At 29.7% G+C, this 27,333-nt stretch overlaps 5 non-coding genes across 5 annotated transcripts; all 5 read left to right on the top strand.

Moving 5' to 3' along the window:
- The first annotated feature begins 637 nt into the window (after nucleotides 1-637).
- Nucleotides 638-710, top strand: TRNAR-UCG (transfer RNA arginine (anticodon UCG)). Its single transcript has one exon. It is a non-coding gene; the product is annotated as a tRNA-Arg (tRNA).
- Nucleotides 711-8,248: 7,538 nt separating this feature from the next.
- On the top strand, nucleotides 8,249-8,321 carry TRNAR-UCG (transfer RNA arginine (anticodon UCG)). The gene has a single exon. It is a non-coding gene; the product is annotated as a tRNA-Arg (tRNA).
- An 8,472-nt stretch (nucleotides 8,322-16,793) lies between these two features.
- TRNAR-UCG (transfer RNA arginine (anticodon UCG)) lies at nucleotides 16,794-16,866 on the top strand. Its single transcript has one exon. It is a non-coding gene; the product is annotated as a tRNA-Arg (tRNA).
- A 5,079-nt stretch (nucleotides 16,867-21,945) lies between these two features.
- On the top strand, nucleotides 21,946-22,018 carry TRNAR-UCG (transfer RNA arginine (anticodon UCG)). The gene has a single exon. It is a non-coding gene; the product is annotated as a tRNA-Arg (tRNA).
- Nucleotides 22,019-26,871: 4,853 nt separating this feature from the next.
- On the top strand, nucleotides 26,872-26,944 carry TRNAR-UCG (transfer RNA arginine (anticodon UCG)). The gene has a single exon. It is a non-coding gene; the product is annotated as a tRNA-Arg (tRNA).
- Nucleotides 26,945-27,333: the final 389 nt, after the last annotated feature.

The raw sequence follows: 27,333 nt of genomic DNA, 5'->3' as shown, positions 1-27,333 counted from the left end.
GTTGGATTTCATTTTGTAATTCATATGCAAGTTTTTCCAAAACATACCTCTAGAAATAACTTCTCACATGTTTAAAAGGTATCAATGAAATCAGAACACCCATAGTCCAATGAGAAATTGCTCTAAAGCCTACATCCCTAATATTTTCATAAAACTTAAAAATCCTTTTGGAAAATGTAAGTGTTTACCTGTTAACTTGTTCGATTTTGGAATCTCTGTTGCAAAGCAATTCTTTGACCAAATTGATACTATAATGGTTATTTGCATTTTTGCATATAAAAATAACATGTCACATGTTTAGAAGGAATCAATGAAGTCAGAACACCCATTGTTCAATGAGAAAATGCTCTAAAGCCTACATCCCTAATCTTTTCATAAAACTTTATAGCATGGCTATAGAAAAGTTAAGTTATTTCTCAGCTAAATTAAGGATTTAACAAAATCTAGGCTATCTGAAAGGTATACTTTGTAATGTTCACTCAAAATAAATCATTAAAATATGTTGTTGGATTTCATTTTGTAATTCATATGCAAGTTTTTCCAAAACATTCCTCTAGAAAAACATCTAAATTTTGAATGTTATACTTGAGTTTGCTATTACCACACCTTCCACAGGTTCGACATCTTCTACATAGTTGACTGTGTGGCCTAATGGATAAGGCGTCTGACTTCGGATCAGAAGATTGAGGGTTCGAGTCCCTTTGGGGTCGAGGTTTTCTTTTCGATCACTGTTTAAACTATTCATGAAATAAATGGATGACAATGTTGTAAAGAATGTACATTTCTAAAAGTAATTCCTATAGGAAAATAAATACAACATAAACAATGATGTGTATGATGTACATGTAGTTACAGGTTTTTTAGATTTTAGGTGGATAGTAAAAGTTATCCTTTTGGAAAAGATAAGTATTTACCTGTTAACTTGTTCAATTTTGGTAATCTGTGTTGCAAAAAATTCTTTGACCAAATTGATAGAATAAAGGACATTTGCATATCTGCATATAAAAATTATATCTCACATGTTTAAAAGGAATCAATGAAATCAGAACACCCATAGTCCAATGAGAAATTGCTCTAAAGCCTACATCCCTAATCTTTTCGTAAAACTTTATAGCATGCATATAGAACAAATAAGTTATCTCTCAGCTAAGTTAAGGATTTAACAAAATCTAGGCTATGTGAAAGTTATACTTTGTAATGTTCACTCAAAATAAATCATTAAAATATGTTGTTGGATTTCATTTTGTAATTCATATGCAAATTTTTCCAAAACATACTTCTAGAAAAAACTTCTCACAGGTTTAACGGAATCAATGAAATCAGAACACCCATAGTCCAATGAGAAATTGCTATAAAGCCTACATCCCTAATATTTTCATAAAACGTAAAAATCCTTTTGGAAAATGTAAGTGTTTACCTGTTAACTTGTTGGATTTTGGTAATCTGTGTTGCAAAGCAATTCTTTGACCAAATTGATACTATAATGGTTATTTGCATATCTGCATATAAAAACTACATCTCACATGTTTAGAAGGAATCAATGAAATCAGAACACCCATAGTTCAAGGAGAAATTGCTCTAAAGCCTACATCCCTAATCTTTTCATAAAACTTTATAGCATGCCTATAGAAAAGTTAAGAAATTTCTCAGCTAAATTAAGGATTTAACAAAATCTAGGCTATGTGAAAGTTATACTTTGTAATGTTCACTCAAAATAAATCATTAAAATATGTTGTTGGATTTCATTTTGTAATTCATATGCAAGTTTTTCCAAAACATACCTCTAGAAAAAACTTCTCACATGTTTAAAAGGAATCAATGAAATCAGAACACCCATAGTCCAATGAGAAATTGCTGTAAAGCCTACATCCCTAATATTTTCATAAAACTTAAAAATTCTTTTGGAAAATGTAAGTATTTACCTGTTAACTTGTTCAATTTTGGTAATCTGTGTTGCAAAAAATTCTTTGACCAAATTGATACAATAAAGGATATTTGCATATCTGCATATAAAAATAACATGTCACATGTTTAGAAGGAATCAATGAAATCAGAACACCCATTGTTCAATGAGAAATTGCTCTAAAGCCTACATCCCTAATTTTTTCATAAAACTTTATAGCATGGCTATAGAAAAGTTAAGTTATTTCTCAGCTAAATTAAGGATTTAACAAAATCTAGGCTATCTGAAAGGTATACTTTGTAATGTTCACTCAAAATAAATCATTAAAATATGTTGTTGGATTTCATTTTGAAATTCATATGCAAGTTTTTCCAAAACATTCCTCTAGAAAAAACTTCTAAATTTTGAATGTTATACTTGAGTTTGATATTACCACACCTTCCACAGGTTCGACATCTTCTACATAGTTGACTGCGTGGCCTAATGGGTAAGGCGTCTGACTTCAGATCAGAAGATTGAGGGTTCGAGTCCCTTCGTGGTCGAGGTTTTCTTTTCGATCACTATTTAAACTATTCATGAAATAAATGGATAACAATGTTGTAAAGAATGTACATTTCTAAATGTAATTCCTATAGGAAAATAAATACAACATAAACAATGATGTGTATGATGTACATATAGTTACAGTTTTTTTAGATTTTAGGTGGATAGTAAAAGTTATCCTTTTGGAAAAGATAAGTATTTACCTGTTAACTTGTTCAATTTTGGTAATCTGTGTTGCAAAATATTCTTTGACCAAATTGATAGAATAAAGGACATTTGCATATCTGCATATAAAAATTATATCTCACATGTTTAAAAGGAATCAATGAAATCAGAACACCCATAGTCCAATGAGAAATTGCTCTAAAGCCTACATCCCTAATCTTTTCGTAAAACTTTATAGCATGCATATAGAAAAAATAAGTTATCTCTCAGCTAAGTTAAGGATTTAACAAAATCTAGGCTATGTGAAAGTTATACTTTGTAATGTTCACTCAAAATAAATCATTAAAATATGTTGTTGGATTTCATTTTGTAATTCATCTGCAAATTTTTCCAAAACATACTTCTAGAAAAAACTTCTCACATGTTTAACGGAATCAATGAAATCAGAACACCCATAGTCCAATGAGAAATTGCTATAAAGCCTACATCCCTAATATTTTCATAAAACTTAAAAATCCTTTTGGAAAATGTAAGTATTTACCTGTTAACTTGTTCAATTTTGGTAATCTGTGTTGCAAAAAATTCTTTGACCAAATTGATACAATAAAGGATATTTGCATATCTGCATATAAAAATAACATGTCACATGTTTAGAAGGAATCAATGAAATCAGAACACCCATTGTTCAATGAGAAATTGCTCTAAAGCCTACATCCCTATTTTTTTCATAAAACTTTATAGCATGGCTATAGAAAAGTTAAGTTATTTCTCAGCTAAATTAAGGATTTAACAAAATCTAGGCTATCTGAAAGGTATACTTTGTAATGTTCACTCAAAATAAATCATTAAAATATGTTGTTGGATTTCATTTTGTAATTCATATGCAAGTTTTTCCAAAACATTCCTCTAGAAAAACTTCTAAATTTTGAATGTTATACTTGAGATTGCTATTACCACACCTTCCACAGGTTCGACATCTTCTACAGAGTTGACTGCGTGGCCTAATGGATAAGGCGTCTGACTTCGAATCGAAGATTGAGGGCTCGAGTCCCTTCGGGGTCGAGGTTTTCTTTTTGATCACTATTTAAACTATTCATGAAATAAATGGATGACAAAGTTGTAAAGAATGTACATTTCTAAATGTAATTCCTATAGGAAAATAAATACAACATAAACAATGATGTGTATGATGTACATATAGTTACAGTTTTTTTAGATTTTAGGTGGATAGTAAATGTTATCCTTTTGGAAAAGATAAGTATTCACCTGTTAACTTGTTCTATTTTGGTAATCTGTGTTGCAAAAAATTATTTGACCAAATTGATACAATAATGGATATTTGCATATCTGCATATAAAAATTATATCTCACATGTTTAAAGGAATCAATGAAATCAGAACACCCATAGTCCAATGAGAAATTGCTATAAAGCCTACATCCCTAATATTTTCATAAAACTTAAAAATCCTTTTGGAAAATGTAAGTGTTTACCTGTTAACTTGTTGGATTTTGGTAATCTGTGTTGCAAAGCAATTCTTTGACCAAATTTATACTATAATGGTTATTTGCATATCTGCATATAAAAAATACATCTCTCATGTTTAGAAGGAATCACTGAAATCAGAACACCCATAGTTCAATGAGAAATTGCTCTAAAGCCTACATCCCTAATCTTTTCGTAAAACTTTATAGCATGCCTATAGAAAAGTTAAGTAATTTCTCAGCTAAGTTAAGGATTTAACAAAATCTAGGCTATGTGAAAGTTATACTTTGTAATGTTCACTCAAAATTAATCATTAAAATATGTTGTTGGATTTCATTTTGTAATTCATATGCAAGTTTTTCCAAAACATACCTCTAGAAATAACTTCTCACATGTTTAAAAGGTATCAATGAAATCAGAACACCCATAGTCCAATGAGAAATTGCTCTAAAGCCTACATCCCTAATATTTTCATAAAACTTAAAAATCCTTTTGGAAAATGTAAGTGTTTACCTGTTAACTTGTTCGATTTTGGAATCTCTGTTGCAAAGCAATTCTTTGACCAAATTGATACTATAATGGTTATTTGCATTTTTGCATATAAAAATAACATGTCACATGTTTAGAAGGAATCAATGAAGTCAGAACACCCATTGTTCAATGAGAAAATGCTCTAAAGCCTACATCCCTAATCTTTTCATAAAACTTTATAGCATGGCTATAGAAAAGTTAAGTTATTTCTCAGCTAAATTAAGGATTTAACAAAATCTAGGCTATCTGAAAGGTATACTTTGTAATGTTCACTCAAAATAAATCATTAAAATATGTTGTTGGATTTCATTTTGTAATTCATATGAAAGTTTTTCCAAAACATTCCTCTAGAAAAACTTCTAAATTTTGAATGTTATACTTGAGTTTGCTATTACCACACCTTCCACAGGTTCGACATCTTCTACATAGTTGACTGTGTGGCCTAATGGATAAGGCGTCTGACTTCGGATCAGAAAATTGAGGGTTCGAGTCCCTTTGGGGTCGAGGTTTTCTTTTCGATCACTGTTTAAACTATTCATGAAATAAATGGATGACAATGTTGTAAAGAATGTACATTTCTAAAAGTAATTCCTATAGGAAAATAAATACAACATAAACAATGATGTGTATGATGTACATGTAGTTACAGGTTTTTTAGATTTTAGGTGGATAGTAAAAGTTATCCTTTTGGAAAAGATAAGTATTTACCTGTTAACTTGTTCAATTTTGGTAATCTGTGTTGCAAAAAATTCTTTGACCAAATTGATAGAATAAAGGACATTTGCATATCTGCATATAAAAATTATATCTCACATGTTTAAAAGGAATCAATGAAATCAGAACACCCATAGTCCAATGAGAAATTGCTCTAAAGCCTACATCCCTAATCTTTTCGTAAAACTTTATAGCATGCATATAGAACAAATAAGTTATCTCTCAGCTAAGTTAAGGATTTAACAAAATCTAGGCTATGTGAAAGTTATACTTTGTAATGTTCACTCAAAATAAATCATTAAAATATGTTGTTGGATTTCATTTTGTAATTCATATGCAAATTTTTCCAAAACATACTTCTAGAAAAAACTTCTCACAGGTTTAACGGAATCAATGAAATCAGAACACCCATAGTCCAATGAGAAATTGCTATAAAGCCTACATCCCTAATATTTTCATAAAACTTAAAAATCCTTTTGGAAAATGTAAGTGTTTACCTGTTAACTTGTTAGATTTTGGTAATCTGTGTTGCAAAGCAATTCTTTGACCAAATTGATACTATAATGGTTATTTGCATATCTGCATATAAAAACTACATCTCACATGTTAAGAAGGAATCAATGAAATCAGAACACCCATAGTTCAAGGAGAAATTGCTCTAAAGCCTACATCCCTAATCTTTTCATAAAACTTTATAGTATGCCTATAGAAAAGTTATGAAATTTCTCAGCTAAGTTAAGGATTTAACAAAATCTAGGCTATGTGAAAGTTATACTTTGTAATGTTCACTCAAAATAAATCATTAAAATATGTTGTTGGATTTCATTTTGTAATTCATATGCAAGTTTTTCCAAAACATACCTCTAGAAAAAACTTCTCACATGTTTAAAAGGAATCAATGAAATCAGAACACCCATAGTCCAATGAGAAATTGCTATAAAGCCTACATCCCTAATATTTTCATAAAACTTAAAAATTATTTTGGAAAATGTAAGTATTTACCTGTTAACTTGTTCAATTTTGGTAATCTGTGTTGCAAAAAATTCTTTGACCAAATTGATACAATAAAGGATATTTGCATATCTGCATATAAAAATAACATGTCACATGTTTAGAAGGAATCAATGAAATCAGAACACCCATTGTTCAATGAGAAATTGCTCTAAAGCCTACATCCCTAATTTTTTCATAAAACTTTATAGCATGGCTATAGAAAAGTTAAGTTATTTCTCAGCTAAATTAAGGATTTAACAAAATCTAGGCTATCTGAAAGGTATACTTTGTAATGTTCACTCAAAATAAATCATTAAAATATGTTGTTGGATTTCATTTTGTAATTCATATGCAAGTTTTTCCAAAACATTCCTCTAGAAAAAACTTCTAAATTTTGAATGTTATACTTGAGTTTGCTATTACCACACCTTCCACAGGTTCGACATCTTCTACATAGTTGACTGCGTGGCCTAATGGATAAGGCGTCTGACTTCGAATCGAAGATTGAGGGGTCGAGTCCCTTCGTGGTCGAGGTTTTCTTTTTGATCACTATTTAAACTATTCATGAAATAAATGGATGACAAAGTTGTAAAGAATGTACATTTCTAAATGTAATTCCTATAGGAAAATAAATACAACATAAACAATGATGTGTATGATGTACATATAGTTACAGTTTTTTTAGATTTTAGGTGGATAGTAAATGTTATCCTTTTGGAAAAGATAAGTATTCACCTGTTAACTTGTTCTATTTTGGTAATCTGTGTTGCAAAAAATTCTTTGACCAAATTGATACAATAATGGATATTTGCATATCTGCATATAAAAATTATATCTCACATGTTTAAAGGAATCAATGAAATCAGAACACCCATAGTCCATTTAGAAATTGCTATAAAGCCTACATCCCTAATATTTTCATAAAACTTAAAAATCCTTTTGGAAAATGTAAGTGTTTACCTGTTAACTTGTTGGATTTTGGTATTCTGTGTTGCAAAGCAATTCTTTGACCAAATTGATACTATAATGGTTATTTGCATATCTGCATATAAAAAATACATCTCTCATGTTTAGAAGGAATCAATGAAATCAGAACACCCATAGTTCAATGAGAAATTGCTCTAAAGCCTACATCCCTAATCTTTTCGTAAAACTTTATAGCATGCCTATAGAAAAGTTAAGTAATTTCTCAGCCAAGATAAGGATTTAACAAAATCTAGGCTATGTGAAAGTTATACTTTGCAATGTTCACTCAAAATTAATCATTAAAATATGTTGTTGGATTTCATTTTGTAATTCATATGCAAGTTTTTCCAAAACATACCTCTAGAAATAACTTCTCACATGTTTAAAAGTTATCAATGAAATCAGAACACCCATAGTCCAATGAGAAATTGCTATAAAGCCTACATCCCTAATATTTTCATAAAACTTAAAAATCCTTTTGGAAAATGTAAGTGTTTACCTGTTAACTTGTTCGATTTTGGTAATCTGTGTTGCAAAGCAATTCTTTGACCAAATTGATACTATAATGGTTATTTGCATTTTTGCATATAAAAATAACATCTCACATGTTTAGAAGGAGTCAATGAAATCAGAACACCCATTGTTCAATTAGAAATTGCTCTAAAGCCTACATCCCTAATCTTTTCATAAAACTTTATAGCATGGCTATAGAAAAGTTAAGTTATTTCTCAGCTAAGTTAAGGATTTAACAAAATCTAGGCTATGTGAATGGTATACTTTGCAATGTTCACTCAAAATAAATCATTCAAATATGTTGTTGGATTTCATTTTGTAATTCATATGCAAGTTTTTCCAAAACATTCCTCTAGAAAAAACTTCTAAATTTTGAATGTTATACTTGAGGTTGTTATTACCACACCTTCCACAGCTTTGACATCTTCTACATAGTTGACTGCGTGGCCTAATGGGTAAGGCGTCTGACTTCGGATCAGAAGATTGAGGGTTCGAGTCCCTTCGTGGTCGAGGTTTTCTTTTCGATCATTTTTAAACTATTCATGAAATAAATGGATAACAATGTTGTAAAGAATGTACATTTCTAAATGTAATTCCTGTAGGAAAATAAATACAACATAAACAATGATGTGTATGATGTACATATAGTTACAGTTTTTTTAGATTTTAGGTGGATAGTAAAAGTTATCCTTTTGGAAAAGATAAGTATTTACCTGTTAACTTGTTCAATTTTGGTAATCTGTGTTGCAAAAAATTCTTTGACCAAATTGATACAATAAAGGATATTTGCATATCTGCATATAAAAATTATATCTCACATGTTTAAAGGAATCAATGAAATCAGAACACCCATAGTCCAATGAGAAATTGCTCTAAAGCCTACATCCCTAATCTTTTTGTAAAACTTTATAGCATGCATATAGAACAAATAAGTTATCTCTTAGCTAAGTTAAGGATTTAACAAAATCTAGGCTATGTGAAAGTTATACTTTGTAATGTTCACTCAAAATAAATCATTAAAATATGTTGTTGGATTTCATTTTGTAATTCATGTGCAAGTTTTTCCAAAACATTCCTCTAGAAAAAACTTCTAAATTTTGAATGTTATACTTGAGTTTGCTATTACCACACCTTCCACAGGTTCGACATCTTCTACATAGTTGACTGTGTGGCCTAATGGATAAGGCGTCTGACTTTGGATCAGAAGATTGAGGGTTCGAGTCTCTTCGTGGTTGATGTTTTCTTTTCGATCACTATTTAAACTATTCCTGAAATAAAAGGATGACAATGTTGTAAAGAATGTACATTTCTAAAAGTAATTCCTAAAGGAAAATAAATACAACATAAACAATGATGTGTATGATGTACATATAGTTACAGTTTTTATAGATTTTAGGTGGATAGTAAAAGTTATCCTTTTGGAAAAGATAAGTATTTACCTGTTAACTTGTTCAATTTTGGTAATCTGTGTTGCAAAAAATTCTTTGACCAAATTGATAGAATAAAGGACATTTGCATATCTGCATATAAAAATTATATTTCACATGTTTAAAAGGAATCAATGAAATCAGAACACCCATAGTCCAATGAGAAATTGCTCTAAAGCCTACATCCCTAATCTTTTCGTAAAACTTTATAGCATGCATATAGAAAAAATAAGTTATCTCTCAGCTAAGTTAAGGATTTAACAAAATCTAGGCTATGTGAAAGTTATACTTTGTAATGTTCACTCAAAATAAATCATTAAAATATGTTGTTGGATTTCATTTTGTAATTCATCTGCAAATTTTTCCAAAACATACTTCTAGAAAAAACTTCTCACATGTTTAACGGAATCAATGAAATCAGAACACCCATAGTCCAATGAGAAATTGCTATAAAGCCTACATCCCTAATATTTTCATAAAACTTAAAAATCCTTTTGGAAAATGTAAGTATTTACCTGTTAACTTGTTCAATTTTGGTAATCTGTGTTGCAAAAAATTCTTTGACCAAATTGATACAATAAAGGATATTTGCATATCTGCATATAAAAATAACATGTCACATGTTTAGAAGGAATCAATGAAATCAGAACACCCATTGTTCAATGAGAAATTGCTCTAAAGCCTACATCCCTAATTTTTTCATAAAACTTTATAGCATGGCTATAGAAAAGTTAAGTTATTTCTCAGCTAAATTAAGGATTTAACAAAATCTAGGCTATCTGAAAGGTATACTTTGTAATGTTCACTCAAAATAAATCATTAAAATATGTTGTTGGATTTCATTTTGTAATTCATATGCAAGTTTTTCCAAAACATTCCTCTAGAAAAACTTCTAAATTTTGAATGTTATACTTGAGATTGCTATTACCACACCTTCCACAGGTTCGACATCTTCTACAGAGTTGACTGTGTGGCCTAATGGATAAGGCGTCTGACTTCGAATCGAAGATTGAGGGCTCGAGTCCCTTCGGGGTCGAGGTTTTCTTTTTGATCACTATTTAAACTATTCATGAAATAAATGGATGACAAAGTTGTAAAGAATGTACATTTCTAAATGTAATTCCTATAGGAAAATAAATACAACATAAACAATGATGTGTATGATGTACATATAGTTACAGTTTTTTTAGATTTTAGGTGGATAGTAAATGTTATCCTTTTGGAAAAGATAAGTATTCACCTGTTAACTAGTTCTATTTTGGTAATCTGTGTTGCAAAAAATTCTTTTACCAAATTGATACAATAATGGATATTTGCATATCTGCATATAAAAATTATATCTCACATGTTTAAAGGAATCAATGAAATCAGAACACCCATAGTCCAATGAGAAATTGCTATAAAGCCTACATCCCTAATATTTTCATAAAACTTAAAAATCCTTTTGGAAAATGTAAGTGTTTACCTGTTAACTTGTTGGATTTTGGTAATCTGTGTTGCAAAGCAATTCTTTGACCAAATTGATACTATAATGGTTATTTGCATATCTGCATATAAAAAATACATCTCTCATGTTTAGAAGGAATCAATGAAATCAGAACACCCATAGTTCAATGAGAAATTGCTCTAAAGCCTACATCCCTAATCTTTTCGTAAAACTTTATAGCATGCCTATAGAAAAGTTAAGTAATTTCTCAGCTAAGTTAAGGATTTAACAAAATCTAGGCTATGTGAAAGTTATACTTTGTAATGTTCACTCAAAATTAATCATTAAAATATGTTGTTGGATTTCATTTTGAAATTCATATGCAAGTTTTTCCAAAACATACCTCTAGAAATAACTTCTCACATGTTTAAAAGGTATCAATGAAATCAGAACACCCATAGTCCAATGAGAAATTGCTCTAAAGCCTACATCCCTAATATTTTCATAAAACTTAAAAATCCTTTTGGAAAATGTAAGTGTTTACCTGTTAACTTGTTCGATTTTGGAATCTCTGTTGCAAAGCAATTCTTTGACCAAATTGATACTATAATGGTTATTTGCATTTTTGCATATAAAAATAACATGTCACATGTTTAGAAGGAATCAATGAAGTCAGAACACCCATTGTTCAATGAGAAAATGCTCTAAAGCCTACATCCCTAATCTTTTCATAAAACTTTATAGCATGGCTATAGAAAAGTTAAGTTATTTCTCAGCTAAATTAAGGATTTAACAAAATCTAGGCTATCTGAAAGGTATACTTTGTAATGTTCACTCAAAATAAATCATTAAAATATGTTGTTGGATTTCATTTTGTAATTCATATGCAATTTTTTCCAAAACATTCCTCTAGAAAAAACTTCTAAATTTTGAATGTTATACTTGAGTTTGCTATTACCACACCTTCCACAGGTTCGACATCTTCTACATAGTTGACTGTGTGGCCTAATGGATAAGGTGTCTGACTTCGGATCAGAAGATTGAGGGGTCGAGGTTTTCTTTTCGATCACTGTTTAAACTATTCATGAAATAAATGGATGACAATGTTGTAAAGAATGTACATTTCTAAAAGTAATTCCTATAGGAAAATAAATTCAACATAAACAATGATGTGTATGATGTACATGTAGTTACAGGTTTTTTAGATTTTAGGTGGATAGTAAAAGTTATCCTTTTGGAAAAGATAAGTATTTACCTGTTAACTTGTTCAATTTTGGTAATCTGTGTTGCAAAAAATTCTTTGACCAAATTGATAGAATAAAGGACATTTGCATATCTGCATATAAAAATTATATCTCACATGTTTAAAAGGAATCAATGAAATCAGAACACCCATAGTCCAATGAGAAATTGCTCTAAAGCCTACATCCCTAATCTTTTCGTAAAACTTTATAGCATGCATATAGAAAAAATAAGTTATCTCTCAGCTAAGTTAAGGATTTAACAAAATCTAGGCTATGTGAAAGTTATACTTTGTAATGTTCACTCAAAATAAATCATTAAAATATGTTGTTGGATTTCATTTTGTAATTCATATGCAAATTTTTCCAAAACATACTTCTAGAAAAAACTTCTCACAGGTTTAACGGAATCAATGAAATCAGAACACCCATAGTCCAATGAGAAATTGCTATAAAGCCTACATCCCTAATATTTTCATAAAACTTAAAAATCCTTTTGGAAAATGTAAGTGTTTACCTGTTAACTTGTTGGATTTTGGTAATCTGTGTTGCAAAGCAATTCTTTGACCAAATTGATACTATAATGGTTATTTGCATATCTGCATATAAAAACTACATCTCACATGTTTAGAAGGAATCAATGAAATCAGAACACCCATAGTTCAAGGAGAAATTGCTCTAAAGCCTACATCCCTAATCTTTTCATAAAACTTTATAGCATGCCTATAGAAAAGTTTAGAAATTTCTCAGCTAAGTTAAGGATTTAACAAAATCTAGGCTATGTGAAAGTTATACTTTGTAATGTTCACTCAAAATAAATCATTAAAATATGTTGTTGGATTTCATTTTGTAATTCATATGCAAGTTTTTCCAAAACATACCTCTAGAAAAAACTTCTCACATGTTTAAAAGGAATCAATGAAATCAGAACACCCATAGTCCAATGAGAAATTGCTATAAAGCCTACATCCCTAATATTTTCATAAAACTTAAAAATTCTTTTGGAAAATGTAAGTATTTACCTGTTAACTTGTTCAATTTTGGTAATCTGTGTTGCAAAAAATTCTTTGACCAAATTGATACAATAAAGGATATTTGCATATCTGCATATAAAAATAACATGTCACATGTTTAGAAGGAATCAATGAAATCAGAACACCCATTGTTCAATGAGAAATTGCTCTAAAGCCTACATCCCTAATTTTTTCATAAAACTTTATAGCATGGCTATAGAAAAGTTAAGTTATTTCTCAGCTAAATTAAGGATTTAACAAAATCTAGGCTATCTGAAAGGTATACTTTGTAATGTTCACTCAAAATAAATCATTAAAATATGTTGTTGGATTTCATTTTGTAATTCATATGCAAGTTTTTCCAAAACATACCTCTAGAAAAAACTTCTAAATTTTGAATGTTATACTTGAGTTTGCTATTACCACACCTTCCACAGGTTCGACATCTTCTACATAGTTGACTGCGTGGCCTAATGGATAAGGCGTCTGACTTCGAATCGAAGATTGAGGGGTCGAGTCCCTTCGTGGTCGAGGTTTTCTTTTTGATCACTATTTAAACTATTCATGAAATAAATGGATGACAAAGTTGTAAAGAATGTACATTTCTAAATGTAATTCCTATAGGAAAATAAATACAACATAAACAATGATGTGTATGATGTACATATTGTTACAGTTTTTTTAAATTTTAGGTGGATAGTAAATGTTATCCTTTTGGAAAAGATAAGTATTCACCTGTTAACTTGTTCTATTTTGGTAATCTGTGTTGCAAAAAATTCTTTGACCAAATTGATACAATAATGGATATTTGCATATCTGCATATAAAAATTATATCTCACATGTTTAAAGGAATCAATGAAATCAGAACACCCATAGTCCATTTAGAAATTGCTATAAAGCCTACATCCCTAATATTTTCATAAAACTTAAAAATCCTTTTGGAAAATGTAAGTGTTTACCTGTTAACTTGTTATATTTTGGTATTCTGTGTTGCAAAGCAATTCTTTGACCAAATTGATACTATAATGGTTATTTGCATATCTGCATATAAAAAATACATCTCTCATGTTTAGAAGGAATCAATGAAATCAGAACACCCATAGTTCAATGAGAAATTGCTCTAAAGCCTACATCCCTAATCTTTTCGTAAAACTTTATAGCATGCCTATAGAAAAGTTAAGTAATTTCTCAGCCAAGTTAAGGATTTAACAAAATCTAGGCTATGTGAAAGTTATACTTTGCAATGTTCACTCAAAATTAATCATTAAAATATGTTGTTGGATTTCATTTTGTAATTCATATGCAAGTTTTTCCAAAACATACCTCTAGAAATAACTTCTCACATGTTTAAAAGTTATCAATGAAATCAGAACACCCATAGTCCAATGAGAAATTGCTATAAAGCCTACATCCCTAATATTTTCATAAAACTTAAAAATCCTTTTGGCAAATGTAAGTGTTTACCTGTTAACTTGTTCGATTTTGGTAATCTTTGTTGCAAAGCAATTCTTTGACCAAATTGATACTATAATGGTTATTTGCATATCTGCATATAAAAAATACATCTCACATGTTTAGAAGGAATCTATGAAATCAGAACACCCATAGTTCAAGGAGAAATTGCTCTAAAGCCTACATCCCTAATCTTTTCATAAAACTTTATAGCATGCATATAGAAAAGTTAAGTAATTTCTCAGCTAAGTTAAGGATTTAACAAAATCTAGGCTATGTGAAAGTTATACTTTGTAATGTTCACTCAAAATAAATCATTAAAATATGTTGTTGGATTTCATTTTGTAATTCATATGCAAGTTTTTCCAAAACATACCTCTAGAAAAAACTTCTCACATGTTTAAAAGGAATCAATGAAATCAGAACACCCATAGTCCAATGAGAAATTGCTATAAAGCCTACATCCCTAATATTTTCATAAAACTTAAAAATCCTTTTGGAAAATGTAAGTATTTACCTGTTAACTTGTTCAATTTTGGTAATCTGTGTTGCAAAAAATTCTTTGACCAAATTGATACAATAAAGGATATTTGCATATCTGCATATAAAAATAACATGTCACATGTTTAGAAGGAATCAATGAAATCAGAACACCCATTGTTCATTGAGAAATTGCTCTAAAGCCTACATCCCTATTTTTTTCATAAAACTTTATAGCATGGCTATAGAAAAGTTAAGTTATTTCTCAGCTAAATTAAGGATTTAACAAAATCTAGGCTATCTGAAAGGTATACTTTGTAATGTTCACTCAAAATAAATCATTAAAATATGTTGTTGGATTTCATTTTGTAATTCATATGCAAGTTTTTCCAAAACATTCCTCTAGAAAAACTTCTAAATTTTGAATGTTATACTTGAGATTGCTATTACCACACCTTCCACAGGTTCGACATCTTCTACAGAGTTGACTGCGTGGCCTAATGGATAAGGCGTCTGACTTCGAATCGAAGATTGAGGGCTCGAGTCCCTTCGGGGTTGAGGTTTTCTTTTTGATCACTATTTAAACTATTCATGAAATAAATGGATGACAAAGTTGTAAAGAATGTACATTTCTAAATGTAATTCCTATAGGAAAATAAATACAACATAAACAATGATGTGTATGATGTACATATAGTTACAGTTTTTTTAGATTTTAGGTGGATAGTAAATGTTATCCTTTTGGAAAAGATAAGTATTCACCTGTTAACTTGTTCTATTTTGGTAATCTGTGTTGCAAAAAATTCTTTGACCAAATTGATACAATAATGGATATTTGCATATCTGCATATAAAAATTATATCTCACATGTTTAAAGGAATCAATGAAATCAGAACACCCATAGTCCAATGAGAAATTGCTATAAAGCCTACATCCCTAATATTTTCATAAAACTTAAAAATCCTTTTGGAAAATGTAAGTGTTTACCTGTTAACTTGTTGGATTTTGGTAATCTGTGTTGCAAAGCAATTCTTTGACCAAATTGATACTATAATGGTTATTTGCATATCTGCATATAAAAAATACATCTCTCATGTTTAGAAGGAATCAATGAAATCAGAACACCCATAGTTCAATGAGAAATTGCTCTAAAGCCTACATCCCTAATCTTTTCGTAAAACTTTATAGCATGCCTATAGAAAAGTTAAGTAATTTCTCAGCTAAGTTAAGGATTTAACAAAATCTAGGCTATGTGAAAGTTATACTTTGTAATGTTCACTCAAAATTAATCATTAAAATATGTTGTTGGATTTCATTTTGTAATTCATATGCAAGTTTTTCCAAAACATACCTCTAGAAATAACTTCTCACATGTTTAAAAGGTATCAATGAAATCAGAACACCCATAGTCCAATGAGAAATTGCTCTAAAGCCTACATCCCTAATATTTTCATAAAACTTAAAAATCCTTTTGGAAAATGTAAGTGTTTACCTGTTAACTTGTTCGATTTTGGAATCTCTGTTGCAAAGCAATTCTTTGACCAAATTGATACTATAATGGTTATTTGCATTTTTGCATATAAAAATAACATGTCACATGTTTAGAAGGAATCAATGAAGTCAGAACACCCATTGTTCAATGAGAAAATGCTCTAAAGCCTACATCCCTAATCTTTTCATAAAACTTTATAGCATGGCTATAGAAAAGTTAAGTTATTTCTCAGCTAAATTAAGGATTTAACAAAATCTAGGCTATCTGAAAGGTATACTTTGTAATGTTCACTCAAAATAAATCATTAAAATATGTTGTTGGATTTCATTTTGTAATTCATATGCAAGTTTTTCCAAAATATTCCTCTAGAAAAAACTTCTAAATTTTGAATGTTATACTTGAGTTTGCTATTACCACACCTTCCACAGGTTCGACATCTTCTACATAGTTGACTGTGTGGCCTAATGGATAAGGCGTCTGACTTCGGATCAGAAGATTGAGGGTTCGAGTCCCTTCGGGGTCGAGGTTTTCTTTTCGATCACTGTTTAAACTATTCATGAAATAAATGGATGACAATGTTGTAAAGAATGTACATTTCTAAAAGTAATTCCTATAGGAAAATAAATACAACATAAACAATGATGTGTATGATGTACATGTAGTTACAGGTTTTTTAGATTTTAGGTGGATAGTAAAAGTTATCCTTTTGGAAAAGATAAGTATTTACCTGTTAACTTGTTCAATTTTGGTAATCTGTGTTGCAAAAAATTCTTTGACCAAATTGATAGAATAAAGGACATTTGCATATCTGCATATAAAAATTATATCTCACATGTTTAAAAGGAATCAATGAAATCAGAACACCCATAGTCCAATGAGAAATTGCTCTAAAGCCTACATCCCTAATCTTTTCGTAAAACTTTATAGCATGCATATAGAACAAATAAGTTATCTCTCAGCTAAGTTAAGGATTTAACAAAATCTAGGCTATGTGAAAGTTATACTTTGTAATGTTCACTCAAAATAAATCATTAAAATATGTTGTTGGATTTCATTTTGTAATTCATATGCAAATTTTTCCAAAACATACTTCTAGAAAAAACTTCTCACAGGTTTAACGGAATCAATGAAATCAGAACACCCATAGTCCAATGAGAAATTGCTATAAAGCCTACATCCCTAATATTTTCATAAAACTTAAAAATCCTTTTGGAAAATGTAAGTGTTTACCTGTTAACTTGTTGGATTTTGGTAATCTGTGTTGCAAAGCAATTCTTTGACCAAATTGATACTATTATGGTTATTTGCATATCTGCATATAAAAACTACATCTCACATGTTTAGAAGGAATCAATGAAATCAGAACACCCATAGTTCAAGGAGAAATTGCTCTAAAGCCTACATCCCTAATCTTTTCATAAAACTTTATAGCATGCCTATAGAAAAGTTTAGAAATTTCTCAGCTAAGTTAAGGATTTAACAAAATCTAGGCTATGTGAAAGTTATACTTTGTAATGTTCACTCAAAATAAATCATTAAAATATGTTGTTGGATTTCATTTTGTAATTCATATGCAAGTTTTTCCAAAACATACCTCTAGAAAAAACTTCTCACATGTTTAAAAGGAATCAATGAAATCAGAACACCCATAGTCCAATGAGAAATTGCTATAAAGCCTACATCCCTAATATTTTCATAAAACTTAAAAATTCTTTTGGAAAATGTAAGTATTTACCTGTTAACTTGTTCAATTTTGGTAATCTGTGTTGCAAAAAATTCTTTGACCAAATTGATACAATAAAGGATATTTGCATATCTGCATATAAAAATAACATGTCACATGTTTAGAAGGAATCAATGAAATCAGAACACCCATTGTTCAATGAGAAATTGCTCTAAAGCCTACATCCCTAATTTTTTCATAAAACTTTATAGCATGGCTATAGAAAAGTTAAGTTATTTCTCAGCTAAATTAAGGATTTAACAAAATCTAGGCTATCTGAAAGGTATACTTTGTAATGTTCACTCAAAATAAATCATTAAAATATGTTGTTGGATTTCATTTTGTAATTCATATGCAAGTTTTTCCAAAACATTCCTCTAGAAAAAACTTCTAAATTTTGAATGTTATACTTGAGTTTGCTATTACCACACCTTCCACAGGTTCGACATCTTCTACATAGTTGACTGCGTGGCCTAATGGATAAGGCATCTGACTTCGAATCGAAGATTGAGGGGTCGAGTCCCTTCGTGGTCGAGGTTTTCTTTTTGATCACTATTTAAACTATTCATGAAATAAATGGATGACAAAGTTGTAAAGAATGTACATTTCCAAATGTAATTCCTATAGGAAAATAAATACAACATAAACAATGATGTGTATGATGTACATATAGTTACAGTTTTTTTAGATTTTAGGTGGATAGTAAATGTTATCCTTTTGGAAAAGATAAGTATTCACCTGTTAACTTGTTCTATTTTGGTAATCTGTGTTGCAAAAAATTCTTTGACCAAATTGATACAATAATGGATATTTGCATATCTGCATATAAAAATTATATCTCACATGTTTAAAGGAATCAATGAAAATCAGAACACCCATAGTCCATTTAGAAATTGCTATAAAGCCTACATCCCTAATATTTTCATAAAACTTAAAAATCCTTTTGGAAAATGTAAGTGTTTACCTGTTAACTTGTTATATTTTGGTATTCTGTGTTGCAAAGCAATTCTTTGACCAAATTGATACTATAATGGTTATTTGCATATCTGCATATAAAAAATACATCTCTCATGTTTAGAAGGAATCAATGAAATCAGAACACCCATAGTTCAATGAGAAATTGCTCTAAAGCCTACATCCCTAATCTTTTCGTAAAACTTTATAGCATGCCTATAGAAAAGTTAAGTAATTTCTCAGCCAAGTTAAGGATTTAACAAAATCTAGGCTATGTGAAAGTTATACTTTGCAATGTTCACTCAAAATTAATCATTAAAATATGTTGTTGGATTTCATTTTGTAATTCATATGCAAGTTTTTCCAAAACATACCTTTAGAAATAACTTCTCACATGTTTAAAAGTTATCAATGAAATCAGAACACCCATAGTCCAATGAGAAATTGCTATAAAGCCTACATCCCTAATATTTTCATAAAACTTAAAAATCCTTTTGGCAAATGTAAGTGTTTACCTGTTAACTTGTTCGATTTTGGTAATCTTTGTTGCAAAGCAATTCTTTGACCAAATTGATACTATAATGGTTATTTGCATATCTGCATATAAAAAATACATCTCACATGTTTAGAAGGAATCTATGAAATCAGAACACCCATAGTTCAAGGAGAAATTGCTCTAAAGCCTACATCCCTAATCTTTTCATAAAACTTTATAGCATGCCTATAGAAAAGTTAAGTAATTTCTCAGCTAAGTTAAGGATTTAACAAAATCTAGGCTATGTGAAAGTTATACTTTGTAATGTTCACTCAAAATAAATCATTAAAATATGTTGTTGGATTTCATTTTGTAATTCATATGCAAGTTTTTCCAAAACATACCTCTAGAAAAAACTTCTCACATGTTTAAAAGGAATCAATGAAATCAGAACACCCATAGTCCAATGAGAAATTGCTATAAAGCCTACATCCCTAATATTTTCATAAAACTTAAAAATCCTTTTGGAAAATGTAAGTATTTACCTGTTAACTTGTTCAATTTTGGTAATCTGTGTTGCAAAAAATTCTTTGACCAAATTGATACAATAAAGGATATTTGCATATCTGCATATAAAAATAACATGTCACATGTTTAGAAGGAATCAATGAAATCAGAACACCCATTGTTCATTGAGAAATTGCTCTAAAGCCTACATCCCTATTTTTTTCATAAAACTTTATAGCATGGCTATAGAAAAGTTAAGTTATTTCTCAGCTAAATTAAGGATTTAACAAAATCTAGGCTATCTGAAAGGTATACTTTGTAATGTTCACTCAAAATAAATCATTAAAATATGTTGTTGGATTTCATTTTGTAATTCATATGCAAGTTTTTCCAAAACATTCCTCTAGAAAAACTTCTAAATTTTGAATGTTATACTTGAGATTGCTATTACCACACCTTGCACAGGTTCGACATCTTCTACAGAGTTGACTGCGTGGCCTAATGGATAAGGCGTCTGACTTCGAATCGAAGATTGAGGGCTCGAGTCCCTTCGGGGTTGAGGTTTTCTTTTTGATCACTATTTAAACTATTCATGAAATAAATGGATGACAAAGTTGTAAAGAATGTACATTTCTAAATGTAATTCCTATAGGAAAATAAATACAACATAAACAATGATGTGTATGATGTACATATAGTTACAGTTTTTTTAGATTTTAGGTGGATAGTAAATGTTATCCTTTTGGAAAAGATAAGTATTCACCTGTTAACTTGTTCTATTTTGGTAATCTGTGTTGCAAAAAATTCTTTGACAAAATTGATACAATAATGGATATTTGCATATCTGCATATAAAAATTATATCTCACATGTTTAAAGGAATCAATGAAATCAGAACACCCATAGTCCAATGAGAAATTGCTATAAAGCCTACATCCCTAATATTTTCATAAAACTTAAAAATCCTTTTGGAAAATGTAAGTGTTTACCTGTTAACTTGTTGGATTTTGGTAATCTGTGTTGCAAAGCAATTCTTTGACCAAATTGATACTATAATGGTTATTTGCATATCTGCATATAAAAAATACATCTCTCATGTTTAGAAGGAATCAATGAAATCAGAACACCCATAGTTCAATGAGAAATTGCTCTAAAGCCTACATCCCTAATCTTTTCGTAAAACTTTATAGCATGCCTATAGAAAAGTTAAGTAATTTCTCAGCTAAGTTAAGGATTTAACAAAATCTAGGCTATGTGAAAGTTATACTTTGTAATGTTCACTCAAAATTAATCATTAAAATATGTTGTTGGATTTCATTTTGTAATTCATATGCAAGTTTTTCCAAAACATACCTCTAGAAATAACTTCTCACATGTTTAAAAGGTATCAATGAAATCAGAACACCCATAGTCCAATGAGAAATTGCTCTAAAGCCTACATCCCTAATATTTTCATAAAACTTAAAAATCTTTTTGGAAAATGTAAGTGTTTACCTGTTAACTTGTTCGATTTTGGAATCTCTGTTGCAAAGCAATTCTTTGACCAAATTGATACTATAATGGTTATTTGCATTTTTGCATATAAAAATAACATGTCACATGTTTAGAAGGAATCAATGAAGTCAGAACACCCATTGTTCAATGAGAAAATGCTCTAAAGCCTACATCCCTAATCTTTTCATAAAACTTTATAGCATGGCTATAGAAAAGTTAAGTTATTTCTCAGCTAAATTAAGGATTTAACAAAATCTAGGCTATCTGAAAGGTATACTTTGTAATGTTCACTCAAAATAAATCATTAAAATATGTTGTTGGATTTCATTTTGTAATTCATATGCAAGTTTTTCCAAAATATTCCTCTAGAAAAAACTTCTAAATTTTGAATGTTATACTTGAGTTTGCTATTACCACACCTTCCACAGGTTCGACATCTTCTACATAGTTGACTGTGTGGCCTAATGGATAAGGCGTCTGACTTCGGATCAGAAGATTGAGGGTTCGAGTCCCTTCGGGGTCGAGGTTTTCTTTTCGATCACTGTTTAAACTATTCATGAAATAAATGGATGACAATGTTGTAAAGAATGTACATTTCTAAAAGTAATTCCTATAGGAAAATAAATACAACATAAACAATGATGTGTATGATGTACATGTAGTTACAGGTTTTTTAGATTTTAGGTGGATAGTAAAAGTTATCCCTTTGGAAAAGATAAGTATTTACCTGTTAACTTGTTCAATTTTGGTAATCTGTGTTGCAAAAAATTCTTTGACCAAATTGATAGAATAAAGGACATTTGCATATCTGCATATAAAAATTATATCTCACATGTTTAAAAGGAATCAATGAAATCAGAACACCCATAGTCCAATGAGAAATTGCTCTAAAGCCTACATCCCTAATCTTTTCGTAAAACTTTATAGCATGCATATAGAACAAATAAGTTATCTCTCAGCTAAGTTAAGGATTTAACAAAATCTAGGCTATGTGAAAGTTATACTTTGTAATGTTCACTCAAAATAAATCATTAAAATATGTTGTTGGATTTCATTTTGTAATTCATATGCAAATTTTTCCAAAACATACTTCTAGAAAAAACTTCTCACAGGTTTAACGGAATCAATGAAATCAGAACACCCATAGTCCAATGAGAAATTGCTATAAAGCCTACATCCCTAATATTTTCATAAAACTTAAAAATCCTTTTGGAAAATGTAAGTGTTTACCTGTTAACTTGTTGGATTTTGGTAATCTGTGTTGCAAAGCAATTCTTTGACCAAATTGATACTATTATGGTTATTTGCATATCTGCATATAAAAACTACATCTCACATGTTTAGAAGGAATCAATGAAATCAGAACACCCATAGTTCAAGGAGAAATTGCTCTAAAGCCTACATCCCTAATCTTTTCATAAAACTTTATAGCATGCCTATAGAAAAGTTTAGAAATTTCTCAGCTAAGTTAAGGATTTAACAAAATCTAGGCTATGTGAAAGTTATACTTTGTAATGTTCACTCAAAATAAATCATTAAAATATGTTGTTGGATTTCATTTTGTAATTCATATGCAAGTTTTTCCAAAACATACCTCTAGAAAAAACTTCTCACATGTTTAAAAGGAATCAATGAAATCAGAACACCCATAGTCCAATGAGAAATTGCTATAAAGCCTACATCCCTAATATTTTCATAAAACTTAAAAATTCTTTTGGAAAATGTAAGTATTTACCTGTTAACTTGTTCAATTTTGGTAATCTGTGTTGCAAAAAATTCTTTGACCAAATTGATACAATAAAGGATATTTGCATATCTGCATATAAAAATAACATCTCACATGTTTAGAAGGAATCAATGAAATCAGAACACCCATTGTTCAATGAGAAATTGCTCTAAAGCCTACATCCCTAATTTTTTCATAAAACTTTATAGCATGGCTATAGAAAAGTTAAGTTATTTCTCAGCTAAATTAAGGATTTAACAAAATCTAGGCTATCTGAAAGGTATACTTTGTAATGTTCACTCAAAATAAATCATTAAAATATGTTGTTGGATTTCATTTTGTAATTCATATGCAAGTTTTTCCAAAACATTCCTCTAGAAAAAAATTCTAAATTTTGAATGTTATACTTGAGTTTGCTATTACCACACCTTCCACAGGTTCGACATCTTCTACATAGTTGACTGCGTGGCCTAATGGATAAGGCGTCTGACTTCGAATCGAAGATTGAGGGGTCGAGTCCCTTCGTGGTCGAGGTTTTCTTTTTGATCACTATTTAAACTATTCATGAAATAAATGGATGACAAAGTTGTAAAGAATGTACATTTCCAAATGTAATTCCTATAGGAAAATAAATACAACATAAACAATGATGTGTATGATGTACATATAGTTACAGTTTTTTTAGATTTTAGGTGGATAGTAAATGTTATCCTTTTGGAAAAGATAAGTATTCACCTGTTAACTTGTTCTATTTTGGTAATCTGTGTTGCAAAAAATTCTTTGACCAAATTGATACAATAATGGATATTTGCATATCTGCATATAAAAATTATATCTCACATGTTTAAAGGAATCAATGAAAATCAGAACACCCATAGTCCATTTAGAAATTGCTATAAAGCCTACATCCCTAATATTTTCATAAAACTTAAAAATCCTTTTGGAAAATGTAAGTGTTTACCTGTTAACTTGTTATATTTTGGTATTCTGTGTTGCAAAGCAATTCTTTGACCAAATTGATACTATAATTGTTATTTGCATATCTGCATATAAAAAATACATCTCTCATGTTTAGAAGGAATCAATGAAATCAGAACACCCATAGTTCAATGAGAAATTGCTCTAAAGCCTACATCCCTAATCTTTTCGTAAAACTTTATAGCATGCCTATAGAAAAGTTAAGTAATTTCTCAGCCAAGTTAAGGATTTAACAAAATCTAGGCTATGTGAAAGTTATACTTTGCAATGTTCACTCAAAATTAATCATTAAAATATGTTGTTGGATTTCATTTTGTAATTCATATGCAAGTTTTTCCAAAACATACCTCTAGAAATAACTTCTCACATGTTTAAAAGTTATCAATGAAATCAGAACACCCATAGTCCAATGAGAAATTGCTATAAAGCCTACATCCCTAATATTTTCATAAAACTTAAAAATCCTTTTGGCAAATGTAAGTGTTTACCTGTTAACTTGTTCGATTTTGGTAATCTTTGTTGCAAAGCAATTCTTTGACCAAATTGATACTATAATGGTTATTTGCATATCTGCATATAAAAAATACATCTCACATGTTTAGAAGGAATCTATGAAATCAGAACACCCATAGTTCAAGGAGAAATTGCTCTAAAGCCTACATCCCTAATCTTTTCATAAAACTTTATAGCATGCCTATAGAAAAGTTAAGTAATTTCTCAGCTAAGTTAAGGATTTAACAAAATCTAGGCTATGTGAAAGTTATACTTTGTAATGTTCACTCAAAATAAATCATTAAAATATGTTGTTGGATTTCATTTTGTAATTCATATGCAAGTTTTTCCAAAACATACCTCTAGAAAAAACTTCTCACATGTTTAAAAGGAATCAATGAAATCAGAACACCCATAGTCCAATGAGAAATTGCTATAAAGCCTACATCCCTAACATTTTCATAAAACTTAAAAATCCTTTTGGAAAATGTAAGTGTTTACCTGTTAACTTGTTCGATTTTGGTAATCTGTGTTGCAAAGCAATTCTTTGACCAAATTGATACTATAATGGTTATTTGCATTTTTGCATATAAAAATAACATCTCACATGTTTAGAAGGAGTCAATGAAATCAGAACACCAATTGTTCAATGAGAAAATGTCTAAAGCCTACATCCCTAATCTTTTCATAAAACTTTATAGCATTGCTATAGAAAAGTTAAGTTATTTCTCAGCTAAATTAAGGATTTAACAAAATCTAGGCTATCTGAAAGGTATACTTTGTAATGTTCACTCAAAATAAATCATTAAAATATGTAGTTGGATTTCATTTTGTAATTCATATGCAAGTTTTTCCAAAACATTCCTCTAGAAAAAACTTCTAAATTTTGAATGTTATACTTGAGTTTGCTATTACCACACCTTCCACAGGTTCAACATCTTCTACGTAGTTGACTGTGGGCCTAATGGATAAGGCATCTGACTTCGGATCAGAAGATTGAGGGTTCGAGTCCCTTCGGGGCCGAGGTTTTCTTTTCGATCACTATTTAAACTATTCATGAAATAAATGGATGACAATGTTGTAAAGAATGTACATTTCTAAAAGTAATTCCTATAGGAAAATAAATACAACATAAACAATGATGTGTATGATGTACATATAGTTACAGTTATTTTAGATTTTAGGTGGATAGTCAAAGTTATCCTTTTGGAAAAGATAAGTATTTACCTGTTAACTTGTTCAATTTTGGTAATCTGTGTTGCAAAAAATTCTTTGACCAAATTGATACAATAAAGGATATTTGCATATCTGCATATAAAAATTATATCTCACATGTTTAAAGGAATCAATGAAATCAGAACACCCATAGTCCAATGAGAAATTGCTCTAAAGCCTACATCCCTAATCTTTTCGTAAAACTTTATAGCATGCATATAGAACAAATAAGTTATCTCTCAGCTAAGTTAAGGATTTAACAAAATCTAGGCTATGTGAAAGTTATACTTTGTAATGTTCACTCAAAATAAATCATTAAAATATGTTGTTGGATTTCATTTTGTAATTCATATGCAAATTTTTCCAAAACATACTTCTAGAAAAAACTTCTCACAGGTTTAACGGAATCAATGAAATCAGAACACCCATAGTCCAATGAGAAATTGCTATAAAGCCTACATCCCTAATATTTTCATAAAACTTAAAAACCCTTTTGGAAAATGTAAGTGTTTACCTGTTAACTTGTTGGATTTTGGTAATCTGTGTTGCAAAGCAATTCTTTGACCAAATTGATACTATAATGGTTATTTGCATATCTGCACATAAAAAATACATCTCACATGTTTAGAAGGAATCAATGAAATCAGAACACCCATAGTTCAAGGAGAAATTGCTCTAAAGCCTACATCCCTAATTTTTTCATAAAACTTTATAGCATGGCTATAGAAAAGTTAAGTTATTTCTCAGCTAAGTTAAGGATTTAACAAAATCTAGGCTATGTGAATGGTATACTTTGCAATGTTCACTCAAAATAAATCATTCAAATATGTTGTTGGATTTCATTTTGTAATTCATATGCAAGTTTTTCCAAAACATTCCTCTAGAAAAAACTTCTAAATTTTGAATGTTATACTTGAGGTTGTTATTACCACACCTTCCACAGCTTTGACATCTTCTACATAGTTGACTGCGTGGCCTAATGGGTAAGGCGTCTGACTTCGGATCAGAAGATTGAGGGTTCGAGTCCCTTCGTGGTCGAGGTTTTCTTTTTGATCACTATTTAAACTATTCATGAAATAAATGGATGACAAAGTTGTAAAGAATGTACATTTCTAAATGTAATTCCTATAGGAAAATAAATACAACATAAACAATGATGTGTATGATGTACATATAGTTACAGTTTTTTTAGATTTTAGGTGGATAGTAAATGTTATCCTTTTGGAAAAGATAAGTATTCACCTGTTAACTTGTTCTATTTTGGTAATCTGTGTTGCAAAAAATTCTTTGACCAAATTGATACAATAATGGATATTTGCATATCTGCATATAAAAATTATATCTCACATGTTTAAAGGAATCAATGAAATCAGAACACCCATAGTCCATTTAGAAATTGATATAAAGCCTACATCCCTAATATTTTC

Source organism: Taudactylus pleione, unplaced genomic scaffold (genome assembly GCF_031769625.1).
Source record: "Taudactylus pleione unplaced genomic scaffold, aTauple2 ptg000914l, whole genome shotgun sequence".
Classification (NCBI taxonomy): Eukaryota; Metazoa; Chordata; class Amphibia; order Anura; family Myobatrachidae; genus Taudactylus; species Taudactylus pleione.
This window is presented reverse-complemented; position numbering and strand designations above follow the sequence as displayed.